The sequence below is a fragment of the Perca flavescens genome, chromosome 5, assembly GCF_004354835.1.
Source record: "Perca flavescens isolate YP-PL-M2 chromosome 5, PFLA_1.0, whole genome shotgun sequence".
Taxonomy (NCBI): domain Eukaryota; kingdom Metazoa; phylum Chordata; class Actinopteri; order Perciformes; family Percidae; genus Perca; species Perca flavescens.
In genome coordinates, this window is record NC_041335.1 from 3,017,801 (window position 1) to 3,040,442 (window position 22,642).

Genomic DNA, 22,642 nt, shown 5'->3' on the forward strand with positions numbered 1-22,642 from the left:
TCCCCACAAAGATAGTGAGATGCACTGTGTGTGTGTGTGTGTGCGTGTGCGTGTGCGTGTGTGTGCACGCATGTGCATTGCCAGGGTTACGACACAGTCTGTGTGAAAAGAGCAGTTATACATTTTGTTCCAGGAGGGGGCATTGCTCTGACCCCAGAGGTGAGCCGAGGCAGTGCAGGGTCAATCAAGATGCACCACCTCAGCTGCACAATCTGACACACCTAATGAAGCTATTTATAATGGGATTCTCTCCCTTCAGCTTACGGCCCCGTTATCTGTGGCCAAGCAAGCTGGCTGCAGCAGGGCTGAGGCCAGCTCATCACTCCACTGTTCTCTCAGTGTCTTCTGGGCGCTGAACAAATAAATGATCACATTAGGCTGGCTGGGTTGTTGCTGTGACGTTAAGACCGTTTGTTACAATACGCCAGATCGATGATTTGTAAAGAACATCACTGTCAGCGTTACAATCAACACATCCATTGCTCCAGTTTGGGTCAAGATGAAATGTGGTAAATAACACCATATGGTGCATTCATTAAAAACCATGTAAATGTCATATGTGACATAAATGACATAAATGTCATAAATGAATATTTTACCATTTTGGTATTTGCTTTTTTGATAAGAGTTAAATAAAAAGACTACCACTCTCATGTCTACAGTAAATATGACGCCACAGTGAGCAGCTGATTAGCTTAGCTTGCAAAGACTGGAAACAGGGGTAAACATTTGGTAGCACACAACTAATACTGGATTTCTCTGTTAAACATATGAAGACAAATAGACTCTTTAGTACTTTATTATTGTTATGAACGCACCAGGCTATGCACTTTTCCTGTTGTCTGTTTTCATCACCACTGGCAACTATTAAAGCTGGATTTACAGTTGTGTGTTAAAGCCACGGAGCCTAAAGGCTGTTTATGCTCCTGCATCAACTCCACGCCGGTGTTGTGACCCTTTCGGAGTTCGGCGTCGGGGTTGAACGTGTTTCTTTGCATCGTGGTGCATTTCACCGCCAGAACGCTAGGGGGTGTGTGGTTTCCGGAGGGTCAATCGCGAAACTCTGCCATTTCTGCAAGCGAAAGAGAGAGAGACAGTTTATCTTATGTTAGCAAGCAAACTTTAGCACAACTGCCCACAAAGTACTGCTTGTGGCAAAGTGCTAATTTCAAAACGTTACTGAGGTATAGACACTTTACAAACAGATAACCACGTCATTGGAACCAAAATATGTCTGAGTTTATTTGCAAAGCTGATGTCAGTGAACTAGCATGTTGCTACTCCCCACAGTAGGCTGCTTGAAACACCGACCATCAACACACAGGACCAGTTGACCAATCACAGTCCCTGCTGTCTGCGTCGCCTCGACGTAAAGTTACACATTTCTGGAGGTGCACGTCGAGCTACGGCGGAGGGCTCGGAGAGGGATTTGCGTGGCGACGCAGAGGGGTCTGCGGGGGGTACGCCGTTGATTTGACGCAGAAGCATTAAACGGCCTTTAGTTGACGTGCACTTCTTCATAAAGGTAACTGCACGTCTGAGCTACAGCAGCTACAGACACTGACTGTGATTGGTCAGTGATTGCTTGTTTTCTCCAACAAATTCCTGATGCCAGGGGATGGTTGAAGACAACATTATTTGTTTCTTTTCAGTAACTGCAATGTCATCTCCACCCGCGAACCTTCTGCTCACGACTCTCTGCCACAGTAAATTAAAGGAACGTAAACATGGCGACTGCACGGCAGTAGTGACAACGCTTACAATATGGCCATAATCAAATGATTAGAGTTTAAGTGCTCTCTCGCTTTGAAAGGACATCTTATCTCTCATGCACATGATTTGATATTTAATAGCTTTGAATTGATGCTTAGGAAGTATCGATTCACATCAACATATCATCACCCCGCGCCCCCTAACAGGTAGTGATAGGGGTGTTTGTGTGCATTGATTTCCGAGGCTTTCCCAGTATTCATTTGTGAGGTCTGCACCCACCTTAATGAGGCTCTGCTCATCTCTGAGATATTTAATTGCAGCTTCTCAGAAATGAGAGAGAAAATGGTCTATGGGTTTTTAAATACTCACTGGAGAGGCTCAGTCTTGTGGTCCTTTATATTGGCAATTTTCCCTTTTGCCTATATTTGTCCATGTACAGGCTTTGTATACTTGTGCTTTTAACCACACTGACACTTGTGAGCTGCTCTCCTAGAGAATGTGCACTTTGAGGTTCGGTGCCTTGCTCAAAGGAGTTGTTGAGCCAGGAGAGCGTTGCAGTAAAAAAAAAAAAGCTGCACTCTCTGCAAACTCTGTGCCAAAGCTCGAGCACATGAAGCACTGACAAAGTTCCTGACATTTCCCTTTTTTCCTGCGTCAATTTGTTTTTGTCGACTGTTAAATTCGGATGAATTTCTGTCATGCACCGATGCTGAAGGCTTTGTCGGCGCGCTCAAGGTAACTTCAGGTCTCTCCCATCAGCGTCAGTGGGAGTTGGCAGCAGAAATGGCGCCCGCCCGCCTCACTCTTATTGACATCTCTTTGCCTCTCGATGCCTCCTCTCTTTAACGCTCCCGTTGTTTGTCAGCGTTGATGCATGTTTGTCACATGATGCCTATCGCCCAGCAGCGGGCCAGTTTTCCATCCGGCCCGATAAGCTGCAAACAGCGGCCAGAGAGCACAACAAAGGAAGGATGCAAATCTTTACAAAGGGCTTTTTTTTTTTTTTTTTTATTCATCACTCGGACTCTGGTAAACACTATCAACAATAGCCTTTTTGTAAACAAAGTGGCCAGTATTAGCTTTTCAACAGAATAGTTAATGATTCATTTGGGTAAACAAGGATTTAATTGTCTCCCAGAGTGCAAAGCCCTGACATTGGATGTTAAATTATAGCTATAAAACTCTGGGCAACACGGAGGTGCATCTCAGTGCCAAGCTGGCATAGAGTGTGGGACCTGTTTGATTCTGATCTGGACTGGATGGAGGTAAGGCATGTTCACCACATTGATCTGAGACATCTCACAAGAGAAGAGCATAGGCTATCACTAGGGGTGTGCAAAAAAATCGATTCGTATTTGAATCGCGATTCAAGCTCTACCAATTCTAAATCGATTCATAGAATTCAAAAAAGAAAAAGTATTGTATGTCTACTGCATTCACATGATAGATAGATAGATAGATAGATAGATAGATAGATAGATTATTCAAATTCAAGGTCCCAGTAGCTTACAGACATCACACACAACATAAACATACATCATAACAGGATACAATAATATAATATAATAACAAACAAATCCACATGAATAATATGGACAATAAAAGATACTAAATAAACTAAATAAAAAATCCACATGAATGTACTAAGGGATGTGTGTGTGCCTTGCTCAAAGGAGTTGTTGAGCCAGGAGAGCGTTGCAGTTCTTGCAGAGCGTTGCATTCTGAAATGTAAATTTTTTTTTTAATATATATGTGTGTGAACTGCCTGAGGTTAAAAACAAAAAATTTACATTTCTACAATTTTACAAAAAGGCCTTTTTCAGGGAACAACAAATGGGTTAACAATGTAAAGTTGTTCTGCAGCAATGGAGGTTGATCAAGCTTTGAAAGTTGGTGCTACCAATTCCCACAGGTGTTCTCACTTGTCTGGATTACTTCCAACCCCCTCTGTTTGTATAAAAGTATTGTTGGAACACACTGTGCTACCGTAACTCGTGAGCATTATTTGAACAGTATTGTACTGCAGAAAGTAGTGTGTTGCCATAAAAATGGCGGGAAAAAGGCAATTAACAATGGAAGAGAGACAGACCGTCATAACACTTAAGAATGTTGGTCTTTCCTACAGACACATTTCGAAGAAAGTCAAGGTGTCAGTGAGTAGAGTATTCTTCACCATCAAAAGGCACTTAGAAACTGGGGGAAACTCTGACAGGAAGAGGTCTGGCAGACCCAAAGCCACAACAGAATCAGAAGACAAGTTTCTGAGAGTCAACAGCTTGCTTATGGGAACTTCTGCAACAGAGTTGGGAAGAACTTTCTGAAGAATATTTGATTTCCATTGTAGAAAGAATGCCACGAGTGTGTTCAGCTGTTATATCTGCCAAAGGGGGCTACTTTGATGAGTCAAAAATGTAGAATACATTTTGGTTTATAAAGATTCCATGATTTCTTTTTTAACTTAAATTGTTCATTTGTTCTGCATGAATTTCAATTAAACCTTGGAAAAATTGACGTGTTCTAAAACTTTTTACCAGTAGTGTGTGTGTGTGTGTGTGTGTGTGTGTGTGTGTGTGTGTGTGTGTGTGTGTGTGTGTGTGTGTGTGTGTGTGTGTGTGTGTATACTACTTTTACATACTGTGAATCGTTTATTGAATCGAAAATTGATATTGAATTGAATCGTGAGCCTAAAAATCGGAATCGAATTGTGACATTTTCTGAATTGTACACCCCTAGCTATCACATAGGGACAGTGGTGGAATGTAACTAAGTACTGTACTTTAGTACCAATTTGAACATACTTGTACTTGTAGTCTTTTTTTTCTTTTCATGTCACTTTCTACTTCTACTCCGCTACATCTCAGAGAGAAATATTTTCCTTTTTACTCCACTACATTCATCTGACAGCTTTAGTTACTAGTTTCTTTTCAGAAAAAAAAAGACAAAAAAAGACTAATTGACAAAAGAAGACCAAACCAACCGATGACTCCACTGATTGACTAAGAGAGGACAGCCCTAATCACTAATGTTAGTTGTGTTATTTTAATGGGAGGTTTATGATTTCATCTTGGACTTGTGAAAAAACATTAAGTATAATTCTCAGACGTAAATAGTCACTTTGATTTTTGGAAAACACGCATCACCTTTTGTTTGACAGCAGAGACATTTCGATTCAGCTAGATTGATTTGAGGCATGAGTCGGCAAACACTCAAACATTAAAAAAAAAGGAGAGGGGGGGGTAGAGTAGATGTAGGGTCTTGGTCCGAGACTCTCTCATCAATAGTGAAGGAGCAGAGCAGGCAGACCTGTGCTGAAGAGTGAGGAGTGATGGATTGAGGCTCCCTGTGTGGCAGAGTGACAGCGGGTGTTACCCTCCCATCAGCCCTGCTCTTTCTCATCGGCCTTCCTACTTCCTGCCACCGCCCCAGCATGCACACTGAGAGAGAGAATATCGATACAATATAAATGAGAAGGTCCTCAGGGTTCTCCACAGTTTTAATCCGTCCATCACCTTCTACCTCTGTGGCGTGTGCAGTGTAACTGGCGATAGCAGCACAGGCCAAGCAGGCCGAAGTGGAGGCGGTGCACTTTTCATCAAGTCTTCAGCTAGAGGGAGCTCAATTTGCAGCCAGAATCTTTTGGAATGGTTTCTATAAAGTGCTCATATTATGCTTTTTGGCTTTTTCTCTTTCCTTTATTGTGTTATATATTTTTTTTGTGCACGTTATAGGTTTACATAGTGAAAAAGCCCAAAGTCCACCCCAAAGGGACTTACCAACAGAAAACACTGTTCACAAACTGCTCTATTGTAGTCCAGCCTTTAATTTTAATTTAATTTAATTTATACTGTTTATTGATCCCCAGTGGGGAAATTACAATGTACACTCTGTTTGTCACTACACACAGGCCTGAAATACACACAGACATGCTCAGGACCTATTCATGCACAAATGGAGAGATGTCAGAGTGAGTGAGCTGCCAGTGCTGGACCAGCACCCTGAGCGGTTGGGGGAGGGGGGGGCTCAAGAGCACCTGGCAGTGCCCAGGTGAATTGGCATCTTTCCAGCTACCAATCCACACTCTGTACTTTGGTCTGTACTGGAACTTCCGGTTCCCAACCCAAGTCCCTACGGACTGAGCTACTGCAACTACTACTTCAGAGACAAATGTGGGTCACTTTGTAACACACGTTATAATGCTCGCCTAGCTGCTAGCGTGGCACGCCCTCATACTCTGCTTCTGACTGGCTAGTAGTCCTTACCTAGGTACTGTCAGGGCACGCCCTCATACTCTGCTTCTGACTGGCTAGTAGTCCTTACCTAGGTACTGTCAGGGCACGCCTTCATACTCTGCTTCTGACTGGCTAGTAGTCCTTACCTAGGTACTGTCAGGGCACGCCCTCATACTCTGCTTCTGACTGGCTAGTAGTCCTTACCTAGGTACTGTCAGGGCACGCCCTCATACTCTGCTTCTGACTGGCTAGTAGTCCTTACCTAGGTACTGTCAGGGCACGCCCTCATACTCTGCTTCTGACTGGCTAGTAGTCCTTACCTAGGTACTGTCAGGGCACGCCCTCATACTCTGCTTCTGACTGGCTAGTAGTCCTTACCTAGGTACTGTCAGGGCACGCCCTCATACTCTGCTTCTGACTGGCTAGTAGTCCTTACCTAGGTACTGTCAGGGCACGCCCTCATACTCTGCTTCTGACTGGCTAGTCGTCCTTACCTAGGTACTGTCAGGGCACGCCCTCATACTCTGCTTCTGACTGGCTAGTCGTCCTTACCTAGGTACTGTCAGGGCACGCCCTCATACTCTGCTTCTGACTGGCTAGTAGTCCTTACCTAGGTACTGTCAGGGCACGCCCTCATACTCTGCTTCTGACTGGCTAGTAGTCCTTACCTAGGTACTGTCAGGGCACGCCCTCATACTCTGCTTCTGACTGGCTAGTCGTCCTTACCTAGGTACTGTCAGGGCACGCCCTCATATTCTGCTTCTGACTGGCTAGTAGTCCTTACCTAGGTACTGTCAGGGCACGCCCTCATACTCTGCTTCTGACTGGCTAGTAGTCCTTACCTCTGTACTGTCAGAGCACACCCTCATACTCTGCTTCTGACTGGCTAGTAATCCTTACCTAGGTACTGTCAGGGCCCTCATACTCTGCTTCTGACTGGCTAGTAATCCTTACCTAGGTACTGTCAGGGCACTCAATTATGAACCTGGAAATGAGCATAATATGAGCACTTTAACTTAAAGTATTGGACAGTCAGGGAAAGTAACACTAAAATATAGTATATCTTTTTAGTAAATATTTAGTATTTCACAAAAAACAAGCAAAGATTAGATGACAATTCCCAACATAAACACAAGTTTCTATAGCAAAAGTTTTTTTTTCTTCTTTGTTCATATCCGATTAAAGAAATAGTTTTGGCAAACAAGCTTATTCACTTTCTTGCCGAGCGTTAGATGAGAAAAATGATACCACTACATCTGTACGGTAAATCTGAAGCTACAGCTTAGCTAAGCTTAGCATAAAGACTGGAAATGGGCTCCAGACATTTTTGTTTGTTTTTTAAATAACACTTTTATTGAAAATGTACAAAACAAATATGGCAATCATAGTACAAAGAACTGCATACAAGCATAGTAATCAAACATAACCATCTTATAATACAAGATAGCAGGTTCCAGACATTAGACTGGTATCAATCTTCTCATCTAACTCATGCTGAAATGTCCCAGTCCAACAAGTTCTGCTCAAAGGTCTCTATTTTAGCAGGTCTTCATATAGGCCACGCCCGCAGCATGTGGTTAAGTATGGCACCAACTACACTGAAATAAATGAACTCTTCCTTAGATTATTCATTGTTGCTTTTGAATTACTCCCCGAAAATATACAAAAGTCGCATAATTGAGTCATGTAAGGTGGTTGCGTGTAATCATACATGACCAAAAAGTCGACGAGGGCCCCTTGTGAGATGCTGTAGCTGTTACTTTGTAACGTTTTTCTAGTCTCCAGTGGCCAGTTCCACTCCAGTTGAGCCGCCTTTCCATTCCCAGTTCAGGAAAGTAGGCCTTATACTTGTGTTTCTAAAAATAGCCGCTTTACTTTACCAGAAATGTGGTGGTGGCCAATTACATTTAGCTGAATTCCCATCCTGCACCAGGGGGGGAAAAGTGCAGTCGTTTCAATAGCCAGAGCGTCACTCAGCCGCTGTTAGAGGCTTCGACTGATTAGTAATTGCGTTTTCAGTTCAGAGCTTTCTGAAGTTTGTTAGATGTGGATGTTATGTTTTGGAGATGTAATTACCACTTCATTTTTTGGGGGGGAAGTACAGAAGTTAATTATCAAGACTGACTTTGTGACGGGAAATGTAACCGTCAGCGTCGGCACAAGTGTTGACCTTCGTGCTGGAAGTCCACACACGCAGTGTTAAGCCTCACTTTGCATGAATGGCTGTGCTTTGATTGTGTGTGTGTGTTTTTTTAACTACCAGTTGACTGCAATTAAACTTAAAAGGATTGTCAACAATGAATCGGTTGTTCTCCCCTGGAGTTTTTAACTGCTCGCTACTACTAACAATATGTCCTTCTTAATTACACAGTAATGAGTCTGAACACTGTTTATTGTGGTGTAACGAACTGTGGCTCATAGGGAAAACAAATCAAAAAAAGGGAGGCAAAGTGGGAAGCATTTCGGTCACCCTTAATTCAGTGTCGTTGTAGCAGGGATGTAGCGCATGGCTTTAACAATTTCCAGTCTTTTTCACTTGCAGAACATCTTTCATCAAACGTTGTACACTGACCTCCAGTAAATGTTAATAACGGAAAGGTCCGTGAATGAATGCTTTTCTGACAGTGTAATCCCTTTCTGTACATATTAGTGTTTTGCGTTACGATGGCTTCAGTTCGTGATTCAACCTCTTTTTCTCAAATATATATTCAGTAATATATATTCAGTTATAAGAGTGTGACTTGCTCAATGTGACAGTGCTTCTCCCCACCACCGCTGCAAATAGAAGCAGCTGATAACATCCCAGAACAATGTTTGATCTCTTCATGGCTTTGAGACACACACACACACACACACACACACACACACACACACACACACACACACACACACACACACACACACCTGCCTCCTTCTCTACCTGTCTCACCGTCCCTCTCTCCCACTTCTCATTCCCTGATACTCCAGATAAAGTCTTCTGCTGTCTTTGTGGATACCGATGAGAGGCGAGAGTTTTCGACAGGCTGCGGTGGTACACATTACATAATCGACGAGTGCAGGGTTGAGGCTACCCGTCACGTGCAAATCCCAGCACAGATCTTTTATTCAAAGCAGCAGGGTGTAAAAACAGAAAAGAACCCCCCCTCCTCAGGCAGGCTCTGTTATACGTCAAAGTGTTATCATTCAAGGGCTTTACGTTACCTGCCATTCATCAAACGGTGACAGGATTTGTTTTGGGTTCATGCTATTAATCATTTTGAAGGAAAAGGTGTCGGCTTTTTTCACCAAGATTGGATGACTTTGTATGTAATCTCCTTTTAACAGCATGAACATTATGTTATGGAGGAAATTATGATGACTGATTTTCTGACTGTGCAGCTGAGAGCAGAGAAGCAGAGTCACACATTTTACTACTGTCCCTGCTGGTGTTACTTCCACTACCTCTAATAATGATATATCAATGTTGACCTTTTATAGTAGATACAACGTCACAAGTTACCTGGCAAGTCTGATTCTGAATTTTTGTCCCCCAGATGACAGAGTTCTATCTCCCGTGTCAGAGGAGACTCAAGCAGCAAACTGAGACGGTTCAGGCGGTAACAGATTTCTCACTGTGCCAAAGTTCTTATTAACCCCTCTGCTGTGATCAGAGCAGCAGCCCCTGCTGAGACCAGAGGCAGGGAGGCAGATAGGCTCTGTACTAGGAGGGGTTTTGCTTTGTACTGCTCGCTCTCTCTCTCAGGGCACAACCACACAGAATGGAGATGAGCTGGAATGAATTATCCATCCACGTGCGTTCTTGGTTGGGATATTTGCTTCTGTCCGTGGAAAGGAGTTTGTTGTCTTCAGCATGATCATCAAATAGCTAATTTGTGGTTAAAAAAAAAAAGAATGACATGGACAACAGTATACATACTCCTGAAAACATGAAATGTGAGACTAAAAATAATAAATCTCTTTGTAGTTATCTAGTAGACTCTGACATACCACATTGCAATATTTAAAACATACTAAATACTTAAATTTAAAATTACAAAAAAAATAATTACTAAATGAAATATTGACTTGTTCTGCAACAGATTATCACGACTTCTTAGTGGGCTATACGACTCTAAAGCGTAATCTCCAATCGAGCACTTATAGGTTTTCGATTGGCCAACATATTTGTTTGGTTGTGCAAGTGTTTTGGCAGTAAGTGTTAAAGCTTTAAAGTCATGGATCTATTATTAATCTGACCTTTCTGGTTTGTATTTTATAGGCTTGGTGGGTGAGTGCTCATAGCAGCACTCACCCACCAATTCATCCATTTGTGTTGTTGTTTAACACAGTGGTGTTCCCACCAAGCTGTGCAACATCTTTACTGTAACTCCAAGTCAAACTGTATAAAGATGGGGGTTTATATTAGATTTAATTGTGAGATTGCAGATGGTTAACGGATTAAGTTGACCCTGTAAAATCACATGTATTTGACTTTATATAGCAATACAATACAAACATTCATCAGTCTCCAGCTGCTCTCGAGACCGTAACCTCATTGGCTGGAGTAAAACCTCAGAGGGCGTAGCCAAAGGAGCATCATAAGCATCAACTGAGAGCCAACTAACAAAGTTGAATAGCAAAGGAGGAGACTATGTCACTGTTTTCCCTGTTTATGCATTATCATGGCTAACTAGCTAGTTAACCTGAATAACTACAGGCTAGTATGGCTAGTTTGAGCTGAGATATAGAGAGCGTATCTGAATCTTCAATCTGCCACTAGCTTCACATCCTTCTCTATTAAAAGTTAAGTCCAAATCAACGGCCTTCAGTCCATCTGTAACAAGTTCACTTTCCTTCACTTCTGTACAAAAATCCACATCCAGACTGCAGACTTCGGTTGAAAAATGTAACAAGCTAATGGCTTTCTGCAGACATTTCCAAACCATTGTAGTATACAGCCTTGAGCCTAATCAAGGCTGTACACACTATTGTGGGATATGACTTTATTCTGAACAGAGAGGGGGTTGTCATTTGTTTCACTGTTTTCTCAGAAAAAAACTATTGGTGGGAATAATATCAATATTTTGGAGAGATTATGAACTACAGTCTCAAGGTCAAGGGGTGCAGTGGGGATCTCAAACACACAAAGCAGAAGAAGGATGGTTTAGCCATGTTGGGTTTGTAATACCAGAGTCATTATTAGGCGATAATACCATGGCCGTGACTTGTGGATTGCATTACTGATCACAGTCTGCCTGTGATGAATCTGCAACAAATTAAACTTTGAAAAGCAACCTGCTAAAATATGTAAAAACAAAAAGTGTGTACAGGCCAAAGAACAAACAAGCCAATCAATTTCACCTCCTTCTCCTTGTACCCTTTAAACTTCGCAGCGAACTCTGTTACTTTGTTTTGGCAGGAAAACGTTCTCTCTAAGCCTCTCCAAGGCTTTTTTTTTTCTCTTTTTTTCAATCATGCTTTCTTTATTTACATCTTGAGAGGCGGTGAGTTCTGATGGGGCCAAATCATTTCTTCTGCCGTAAATGAAAGGAGCAAATAGGTCTGCTCTCTAAGATGAGTGCACCGTGTTCTAAAACCTAAACCATTCTTCTTTTTCTCGTATGACGCAAGCCTGCCTGTTTGTGTGGACTAATGATGATGGGCTGTAATTTTCTTTTGGAATATACAATTAGCTGCTGCTCTCTGCAAACACAGCCTGCACACACAGGAGCATTTGCAGTACAATGTATCTTAGCTCTGCTCTCAGCTGAACAATTACCTGGAAATACAGAGCCGTCAGGGGATTCTGTCGGAGCACAGAGTGCTCCAAACCAGCTGCAGGAGTTTGCAGTGTTTCCTATTTTATTAGACTGTGTACTGGGGAGAGATGGGAGAGAAGAAGAGAGCAAAAGAATTGAGAGAATGGATACATGGAATATGAGTCATATGTAAACCAATACTCCATCCTCCAGGGCTTTAGCTGCTGAGAAGTGTCCACATATTAAAGTTTGTAGATGCGTGTGTACAGTGGGGCTTCCATACGGCTCAGGAGGCTAGTATACAAACTTAAGATGCCTTCATGCCCTCTGTTGAGTTGCTTTTGAGCACAACTCTCTGTCCCTTTTCTTTCATTTAGAGAGTACAAAGTTTTGATTTTTGTTTTGCTTTTTGCATCCCGTATGCAACAGTCCACGCTGGTTTCTTTTATAGGAATAGTTTGGCTTCTTTTTTTTTTTTTTTTCTTGCCCAGAGTCAGTGACATCATTGATAGCACTCGCATGTCATATTTTGGATCTTTGAAGAGAACCAGGCAAACGCACAAAAAGTTGAGTGATAAAGATCTTCCCATCTAACTAAACTAATCTCGGCTAAAGCTAATTCACATATTTTCCAAAATGTAAAACTATTCCTTTAGCTGGACCACATTCTACCCCTTAATGTAACCAAGTTATTTTAGTTGCTATTTAACTTTAAACCAATCCCTCTTCATAAATGGCAGATCAGAAAATGTGCACATGAATCTTTTATTTATATATATATATATATATATATATAATTTTTTTTTTTTTTTTTTTTTTTTTTTTTTTGTCGTTTGTGTTTACCAAGGCACTAACATCCTGTCTAGGTCAGAAAACACTGAATGGGGTCATTTGGAAAGCTGTGTAAAACAACCTACTTTGTTATTTTGGTTGGAGGACTTGTTGGAGATGAAGCCACATGCACAGTAGTCTTGCATAATTAATGTTCCACTAGCATTTTAATTTTCACATTTAGCATTTCATTTCCATAGTTGTCCAAACAATTAGCCAGGTTGCTCAGTGCATTCACACGGAACACAGAGGACGTATATGAAATGACACATCTATGCATGCCAAACGCACACGAGAAATGGCTGCTTATCCACATGGTCATTTATATGTGACTGTAGTTTTTCTATATATGAGTGTGCAGAGGCACTGGCAGCTGAGGAAAGACCTTCATCAGTGTAGCGTTCCCCAGACAGTAAGCCCTTCAGTCTGTCAGTCAGCGAGCTAACCCTCACTCTGCATTCATTATTAATCACAGATTTACACTGGGGCGCTCTCCAAACGATGGTGGGTTGAAGGGGGAACAAGTCATGATAGAATATGCAATTGTCTGCATAATGCACAGCAGGTGAGGTATCAGGCGCTGATATGAAGCGCAAATATTGCATGAGGGCTGTGCAGTTATTACTGTCAGGTGAGGACAGCGTTATCAGGGTCAGTGGTGAAGATAGTCAACACAGAACCAAGAGCAGAGGATATGTATCTGATGGGGTACTGTGTAAATAAATCTGATTGGATGTGAGTATTGGGAGTAAGAATTTCTGTCAGCTTCAGGCATGGCCACAGATCTTTTCTCTTCACTTACCCACGAAAATGCTTTGTTAAACATACACCCTTCTTTACAACAATGTCTTGTTATCCACATTTGAACCTGCCCAACCCAGGTCTCTGAAGCATTATGACCTACAATGCTTGAGAATCGTGTCAGCAGCGCTGTGTCAGAATTGGCCGTTTACCAACAGCTCTTTTAGCCACAGGAACCCTCGACTGACTGCCACCCAGAATAATCACAGCCTCCCACTATTGACCTCTGATCTGCTCAGCGGTATCAGATGGGAGGGTAAGTGCTATTAGCCGGGGGTGGCGGGAGCATCATTTATTCATTTGTCATCATCACTGACCATCAATCTTCCCCATTCCCAAACCAGCTTGTTGTGCTGCTCTCCTGTCAGACCAAAGGGGGAAAACTCACTTACAAGAGCATTGCATCACATTAAGTAGAATAAAATGTGTATTAATAACAGCGCTGCCGTGAGCTGTGACAGTGTGTTGAGGTAATCTCCATTCAGGAGCGATGTAAGGAACCATCCAGAACCAGAGAGAGAGAAACCAAGAGAGACGAGGTGATAACTAATGCGGCTCGGCTTAGCTCAATCTTTGATGTTTGTACCAAAAATCCAAGGTGCTCAGAGCCTATCTGTCCTTGAAGTGAACACACCCAGGAATCCCTGGAGAGCGAGAGAGAGAGATATTCTAATCCCAGAGCCAGCTGAAACCTGGAGAGAAAAGTTGACTTTGTATCGATTTTTTTCTTCTGATCATAGTTAATTTAACATTATATGGCTTCAGTACTTAATGATGCATATTTGGCCTGAAGTCAGAGCTGTATCTTGAGATACTAATGTGGAGAGCTGACTATACATTAAAACCTAAAGTAGTAGTTCATGTTCCTGATTTTTAAGCATGGCTTTCTTGCAGTGTCTTAGTTTTGGTGAGGAAAAACTGAAATAAATGTCGATCTTTTACATTCCATTTACTCTATAGACAAGTAACTTTTGCTCTATTTAAACATTTTTACCAAAAATCAGTCTGAACCTTTAGTTTCATTTATAAGAGCTAATCATTTAAAACAAACTGCTGATGATCTCCTTTTGGGGATTGTAGTTTTTTTCTTTTTTAAATAGATATTTCACCAGAGTGAAGTGTTGCTTGAAGTATGAGACTGTTTTTAAAGAACCATTACATCTTATTAAACCCATAGACTTAAAATAAAAGTTGGCTTTTGAGTAAGCGGCGTAAGGGCGCCTTTGATTTCATCATCAGTAACACCTTCAATGGTGCAGTCAATCCAGCAGTTTTGCTGCCAGGCTTTTGTTTCTTCAGCCATCAAAGGCAGCAGAGCCACTGGACAGGTTGGTGTGTATGGCAGAATGATTCATCCCATGGTAGGAAGCATCAAAACCAATTTGCGCTGCGGTATTGGACACTGGTCTCTTTGTGTGTGTGTGTGTGTGTGTGTGTGTGTGTGTGTGTGTGTGTGTGTGTGTGTGTGTGTGTGTGTGTGTGCCTGTGATGTCTGTATTTCTGATGCGGTGCAGTATGAATACTAAGGTCAGGCTGACATATTGGTTTGTTGAAAGTGTCGAGTTAATGTTGCCTCATTATTAACATATTAGTGATGGAAACAAGATTTTGACACCACAAGAATCTGTTTGGAGCTCATTTCATGATTGTGACATAGAAACTTCTGGTAGGAAATGACTGTAAAGCTTGGCAAGAAGAATTTGAAACTGTGAAACTCCTACCCTGAAATCATTCTCATTACTGTAGCAGCAGTAATAGCCATGCTATCTCTTGTTGTATATAACTGCATATTTGTATAATTATTATCCTGAGTTTCCAACACCACATAAAAATGCCTATCTGAAGAAATATGTATTAAAAAGGAACTTAAAGGTTGACACAGAAGTAGCAAGCAAGGAATTCCAAAGCTGGGGAGCGTTCCCAGCTAGGGCTCGGTTTTGTTCTTTTGGTTCAAGGGGTCGGGAGTTCACTGATATATTTTGGGGCCGGACCTAATTTAGCCTTTTACGTAATTTGTAAAATTTTGAAATTCATTTTGGAATTTAATTTGTAGCCAGTAAAGGGCAGATAACATAGGGGTGATGTGATCATGCTTCCTTGAATCGTTAAGATCCACATTTTGGACCAACTACTATCATGGTAGAACAATGGCTTAAACAAACAGAATATAAATAAAAGCAGGGATAACCTTCTCCAGATCAACAAAGAGACAGAACATTTCTAATTTTGGGAATGTTTTTGAGTGAAGAAAGCAGGACTGTACAACCCTCTTGATTTGAGCATCAAAACTGAGGTCAGTAATGACGCAATATGACTCAGGCATAAATATAACATTTATTGACAGACAGTCAAAGTTATTATGCATCAGCTGAATGGAGTTGGGAAGGACAACTAAAATAATCTCTGACTTACTGTAGTTTAGCAGGAAAAAACTGTTGGACATTTAGCAGTTAAAGGTCCCATGCCATGAAAATTTCACTTAATGATGTTTTTTAACATTAATATGAGATCCCCCAGCCTGCCTATGGTCCCCCAGTGGTTAGAAATGGCAATAGGTGTAAACAGAGCCCTGGGTATCCTGCTCTGCCTTTGAGAAAATGAAAGCTCAGATGGGCCGATCTGGAATCTTTAGGTTACCTTGAGGTTACCTCCCCTTTCTCTGCTTTGCCCGCCCAGAGAATTTGGCCCGCCCATGAGAACGAGAGAGACATCATGGCTTGCAAACAAGCAAAGTGGCAGTTGGTCAAGGCCACACCCCCACCCTCCACCTTGCCCCCCCTCTCTCCTCCTCAATAGCATTTAAAGCTACAGACACAGAAATGGCACATCCTAAGGAAAGCTCATTGTGGGACTGGCTCTAGTGGCTGTAATTCTGCACCAAGGCTGAATTTCGGGAAAGAGACTTCAGATACAGTATTAGGGACCACTAAGGCCTATATAAAAGAGACTTCAGATACAGTACTAGGGGACCACTAAGGCCTATATAATAGAGACTTCAGATACAGTATTAGGGACCACTAAGGCCTATATAAAAGAGACTTCAGATACAGTATTAGGGACCACTAAGGCCTATATAAAAGCATCCAAAAAGCAGCATGTCATGGGACCTTTAAAGAGAGTGAAAACAATGCTATTATCGGCAGGTGTTATGGGTACATACAGCAAAGTGTCCTCAGCTTAAAAATGAAAATAATACATCTTTTCCACTGTGTATGGTATGGCTAGACTCAGTCTCACATTGCCAGACCCTCCTCCAAAGCGCACTGAAGAAGGGTCTGGGTACTCCTATTAGCGTTCTGGGATGGGAGGAAAACGTGTTCTGGTTTAATGGCATTTCTTTAAACCAATCAGAATCGTCATGGGCGGCGCTAAACTACGCACAGAGCCGCTGCAAAATAGTCGTGCGAGAGAAAACTCGGATTTTACAGACAGTCTAGCTAGCTGTCTCAATTTACCCTACAGAGATCTGAGGAGCAGTCAACAATAGTTCTCATTAATCCACCAAATTTAAAATTCCAACACAAAGAAAGCAGAAGGAAACAGAAAATACATGCATCCGGCGGAATTTCCTGTGGCACTGGAGCAATCCCAATAGTCAAGGATATAGACAAGGCTAGACTCAACCTTATTCAACACGCTCTTTTTGGGTTTTCCATTGACAAAAGTTTTGGATGGTACCTAGTACTTATTTTGGTATCACTTCCTTCGAGGTGCACAAACCTGGCATCTTTTAATAGCTAAGCTGTCGTCAATTGCGACTGCATTTTTCTTATTCACTTGACCAAGATTTTTAAAAATGGCAGCGCTGTCGTCAATTAACGAGGTACGGATGTTCCTCTGTTTGGTTGCCAACAAAAGGATCCAGTGAGAGCTGTGTTGCGTTAAAGACGATGTCACAGCTATTTCACACGGCGTCATATGACGATCAGCTAAGAATCCTAGATATCTAGATACGTACCTGGTACCAAAAGTGAGTCGAGTAGAGTCAAGCTCTACAATGCGGTGAAAATACAACATATTTGCAAATAATGTCCCCAAAAGGAAGCATGTAAACAGAAAGCAGTAGTGGACCTAAAACTGAGCCTTGTGGCACACCACACGTGATGGGCAGGAGAGGATGAACCAATAGCTATTGGGAGGGTACTATGGTTAAGAGTAGGGCACCAGTATCAGATTACAATTGTGAGCTTTGTATACTACGTATGTGTCTCTGTATTACACAATAGCCCTATATTAACAATGCACCGTCAGCGGGTTTGCTGAATAGTTATTTTCCATGTCCTTGTTTTTTTATCCACAGATCTCCCTTGGCGGACTGAACAAACGAGTCCACTCTAACAGAGCTACGCCTGTCCTCACTCTACTTGTGGTCTGACGGCACTCACCGGCATCAAAGGTACACCCGCCCCTCTCCCTACACCTCCAGCCCTCCTTTAATCACTTTGTTCAGCTCATCATTGCAGTAATTACATTTACTGACGGGTTTTTTTTTGGTTTGCAAATCCAAGACTTCTCTCTGTTATCTCTCCTCGAGGGAGCTTCACTTTACTTAACTTCATTTCACTTTGTCGCAGAGGTTCCTCGTATGACTTTTATTTCAATACATTCAGAAGCTTTTTCCTCCAGGAAATGTGCTCTGATTTAAATAATTCTCACAGTTGCATCAGCTCAGGTAAATGTCAGTTGAAAATCGGTCTTAGTTCTCGTCACAGTTTTTATTGGGTTTTAGAGCTGAACAGAAGAGGACATTTGTTCTAGTCCAGGATTAAAGACAGACTCAACTGTGTAATTGCATGTTTGAAGTCTGGCACCTGTTGAAGATAGAACCTGAGACAACTACAATAAAAGCAATTTGGATATCCAATGTGCTGCAAAAGACTTTGCTTTACTTCACGTAAACTTGGAGACACTCTTTTGTGCCTTTTCTCTCTTTAAGAAGTAGGACAGAGAGTATATTAGAAAAAGTGACTGTTGTTCATGTCTGTCAAAGCTTTGTGCATCGCATTAAGCTTGGTCAAAGTAACGTCGTTCTTGCGTCTTGAATCATTTTGGTTTGACTCACAAACAAGAACCGACGTTTATCTAGATGTGACTTGACACTGAAACCTTGACCTTGGCTGTTTACTGTATAATGTTGCCAATGTTTATTCTATAGTACCTGATCAACAATTGGGGTAAAACATCTGAATGTAATACAGCGTTAAAATTTAAAATGGGCAAGAAGGCATTTAAACAGGCTGCTGTTTGTCGAAGCTTTGTACGTCCCATATACAGTATTGTGTACGTGCGTGCATGCATTTGTGTGTTTGTGCGTGTGTGTCAGAATGTCCGGCTTGAAATTCTCCACATAGCGAGGCGGTTCAAAGAAAAGAAGAATGAAATAAAATATAAAGGGTAAACAACGGCTACATTTTTTTTCTTCTAGCTGTGAAAGTGATCAGCAATGGACTCCGCGCACCTTGCTAAGCTTTGCTTATCCACGCATCACTCAGCAATAACCTTCTGGGAATTAACACTCACTTTAATGTTCCTCAAAGCAACAATGCCTGGAATCCTAAATTGGGGGAAGGTTCATTCCTGGTGACAGTGCATTTCTTTTTTTATATGTTGCATTTTTTTAAAACATTCGTCACTAGTATTGTTACTAGTAAGTCCAGTGCTACTTAGAATATTAGATATTTATTAGAAATGACAATCCTCTTCCGGTAACCATTCATTACATGGTAGCGTGCCACATATGTTGATTTTGGCTAATATTCTGTGGTAAAGCTGCCACTTATAAATTGGGCATTGTGTTTTAGCGTTCTCACAAAGACAGTTGAAGGCTTGGCTTGGCTACAATTACACTCTTAGAAACATTTTTAAAAATTGCAACACTTATGTGCAACTGTCATGTCTGTTTTTCTTCATAGTTAGGACTAACTCAATCTGACGTTTCTGTTCATGAGTAGTGCGTTTAAAGAGTCGCAAAACTCATCAAAAGCTTGCTGTTGGTGAGCAGAAATTCCCAACACAGCACATTGTCATTATGATGAATCACTTGACTGTCAGTCACTCTCCGTAAGAGCTTTGACATATTGGACAGCTTAGCCAAGCAGAATGATTCCCTTAAGAGCCTGAAATTACTGGCTCTGAAAAGACAGTTTAAGGCAGAGCAACACCACCTAATTTCGCCAATTTACCTTCTGACTGTATGAATGTTTTATCGTCAACATCCAACGTGGGTAGATTGAAGACTGTTCCCACCGCTACTTCCACACAGTAGGAAGAGGAGCAGGTGTTTTTAAGTACCCAATTGTGCCACTGAGAGCTACATCCTCAGATGGGCATATGATGGGTTTAGACAAGGAATTAATTTGAGATGCAATTACAGCCTCTGGAAAGGGGCAAATTGGCCATGAGGGGGGAGGACGTAACCCACCACCCTCCTAGTCCCTAATCAGGTGAATGTTTCTAACTCAATATCAGGCACTGATGGTCACACTCAATTATCCTTTCCCTTTACCTCCCAATCTGTTCCCACACCCCCCTAATGACCTTGTACTCAAACCCCTCAAGACCACATGCTACTTCTGCCCTGGGCGGCCTCCTCGGTAGCCATGCTGTAGTCCTCCTTTGTCTCTGCTTTGACTGATGATGAAAGACAAAAGTCAAAGCAATAGTTTTCATTTTGGGAAATATGATGTTTCACTTTCTTGTTGAGAGTCAGATGAGAATGTCGATAACACTCTCATATGTGTCCTCTAAATATGAAGTTACAGTCAGCAGCAGGGTAGCGTCGCTTAGCATAAAGACCGGAAACGGGGAAACGGCTAGCCTGGTTCTGTACAAAGGTAGTCTCACATTGTCAGATATTTCTCCACAGTGCTGCGGAGGAAGGTCTGACTAGTCCACACAGCATTCCGGGATGGGAGAAAAACGGTTCATTGGCATTTCTTTAAACTAGGGCTGTCAAACGATAAAAAAAATTAATCGCGAGTAATCGCTGAATTTCTGTAGTTAACCGCGATTAATCGCATGTTTTATCACATGATTCAGATTCTATTATTTAGCATTTCAGAACTGTTTTTAAGTAATTATTAACAATGGAAAGCAATTCTTACCAGTGTATCTTGATTGTGAATCAAATGAATGCAAAGAAAGTTACTTTCTGAACTTGACTTTAAGAGTTGTATTAGTTTATTATTTATTTACTGTAAACAAAAGAAGAAAAAAGAAAAAAAATGAGGGTACTAAACAACAGTCAGGAACTTATTGTTAAGACCATGGTCAAAATTAAAGATTTAATAATAATGTAATAACCATAACAATAACTTATTTCACCAGTAAATTGCTGTTTAACAACAAAAACAACCACCAGATGGGAAAATGGTATTTTACAATTACTGTGAATGCACCACGAGGCAACCTGTTTTAAATCTGTGTTGTTTAATTCCGACAACAGCAGCTGCTGCGCTGCCGAGCAGACTGTTAGGTTCCGCTGTTGGAGTCCTCTACAGGGAAATCCAGTCACACTTTACACTGTTTAACGTTAGCTATCAGCATTTTAACAGTGTTTAATCCAGCTGCTAGCTAAAGGTAGGCTAACGTTACCTGCTGTCAGGTGTAGTGTAAAGTCAGGCACCGAAATGAGGCACCGAAATTTTCGTTCTTATTCGGTCTCGTTACTACCGTTTAGGTCGGCACGTTTCGGTACCCAACCCTACCTACCAGAGTCAATATAGTGTGCAGTAACTTCTAAATAATTGATTACTCACTGACGTCCAGTGATCACCGGTTGATGAGACAGCGTTTGCACTTTGGTTTCAACAACAGGTCGGCAAGTAGCACTCTCCAAAATAGTGCTTTGCCTGAGCCCACTAGCATCAACCTGAGTCCCATTAACTGGACTATGCTTAGCACGTAGGTGGTAGCTCAAGCTTGATGTGCTTCAGTGATATTTTAATTCGGCTTTACACAATGTGCATATGGCTTTCGACTTGTCTATGAGCCGTCCGGGAGTTTTGGCCTGCAGCCAGCAGCAGGAGGATGTGTTAGGAGGTAGTATGACAGCTTGATGATAAGTAAAGGTGCAGCAAAGGGTCAAAATAGTAGCCTGTTAGGCACGACATGAAGCTGAGTGAAGTGAAAATAAATTAATAAATGGCAGCATGCGATTAAAAAAATTAATGCGTTATGCTCGGCCCTTAATCGCATCGCGATTAACGCGTTAATGCTATGCTACTTTAAACCAATCACAGTCGTCTTGGGCGGTGCTACATGCCGGACACAACGGCGGTGCCTCAGCGTTTTTTTTTCTCCCCCTGGCCAGAATAGATAAGCAGTATAGCCACACCTTACTGACACAGCACTGTGGAATTAGGTCTGGTAACGGAGACTACTTTGCGATAGACCCAGGCTAGTGGTTTAAAGGTGCAGTAGGTAAGACTTATAAAACTACCTTTCTGTCATATTTGCTGAAACTGACCCTATGTTCCAGTAGAACTATGAACTGTGAAGTAGGTCATTTAAAAAGAAATGTCCGGCTCCTCTGGCTCCACCTACAACCTGTAGTGTGATTTGGAAAAATCCACCGCTCCCTGTTCAGATGCACCAATCAGGGCCAAGGGGGGGTGTCTAACTGCGTGTCAATCACTGCTCATGCACACACATTAATTCTCCCTTGTGGGGGGGGCTTAAGGGACTGTTTTGAGCTTCAGCAAAAAGGGGAGAGGGACTGGTTGTCGAGTCCTGGCTCTTCACAATCCTACCTGCAGCACCTTTAAGCTAAGTTAGCTAAGCTAATCGACTGCTGGCCATAGCTTCACATTTAGCATATCAATCACACTTTTCTTGAGTCTTTTCTTTTTATGTCACTTTTCACTCCGACTCCACTATATATTACAGAGAAAAATATTGCACTTTTTACTCCACTACATTGACATCTGACAGCTTTAGTTAGTTACTTTACAAATCAAGATGTTTGCACACAAAACACATGTAGTTTATAAAATATGATGTTTTATTATAAATTAAACTACACAACAATATAACAGCCTACAAGTTCATCACAGACACTTAGTTAAAGGACAGAACTGTTTTCGATCGTTTCTAAAACGTGAGGATTTTTCTGCATTGAGTACTTTTACTTTTAATACTTTAAGTACATTTTCCTCATGGTACATACTGCTACTTAAGTATTACTTTCAATGCAGGACCTTTACTTTTAACGGAGTATTTTTTACAGTGTGGTATTACTCCTTTTACTTAAGTAAAGGATCTGTATTCTTCTTCCACCACTGGTTGGATAATGTCAGTCGGCTGCACACAGCAGACTCACACCAACCGGCA

At 41.7% G+C, this 22,642-nt stretch overlaps 1 protein-coding gene across 2 annotated transcripts in view; it reads left to right on the forward strand.

Annotated features, from left to right (window-relative positions):
- arvcfb (ARVCF delta catenin family member b) overlaps positions 1-22,642 on the forward strand; it is a 280,461-nt gene that overhangs the window by 92,922 nt on the left and 164,897 nt on the right. For both annotated transcript variants that reach the window (XM_028579335.1, XM_028579336.1), the window contains one exon: positions 17,613-17,708. The gene's annotated coding sequence lies outside the window, so the exon portion shown is untranslated. The remainder of the gene's footprint in view (positions 1-17,612; positions 17,709-22,642) is intronic.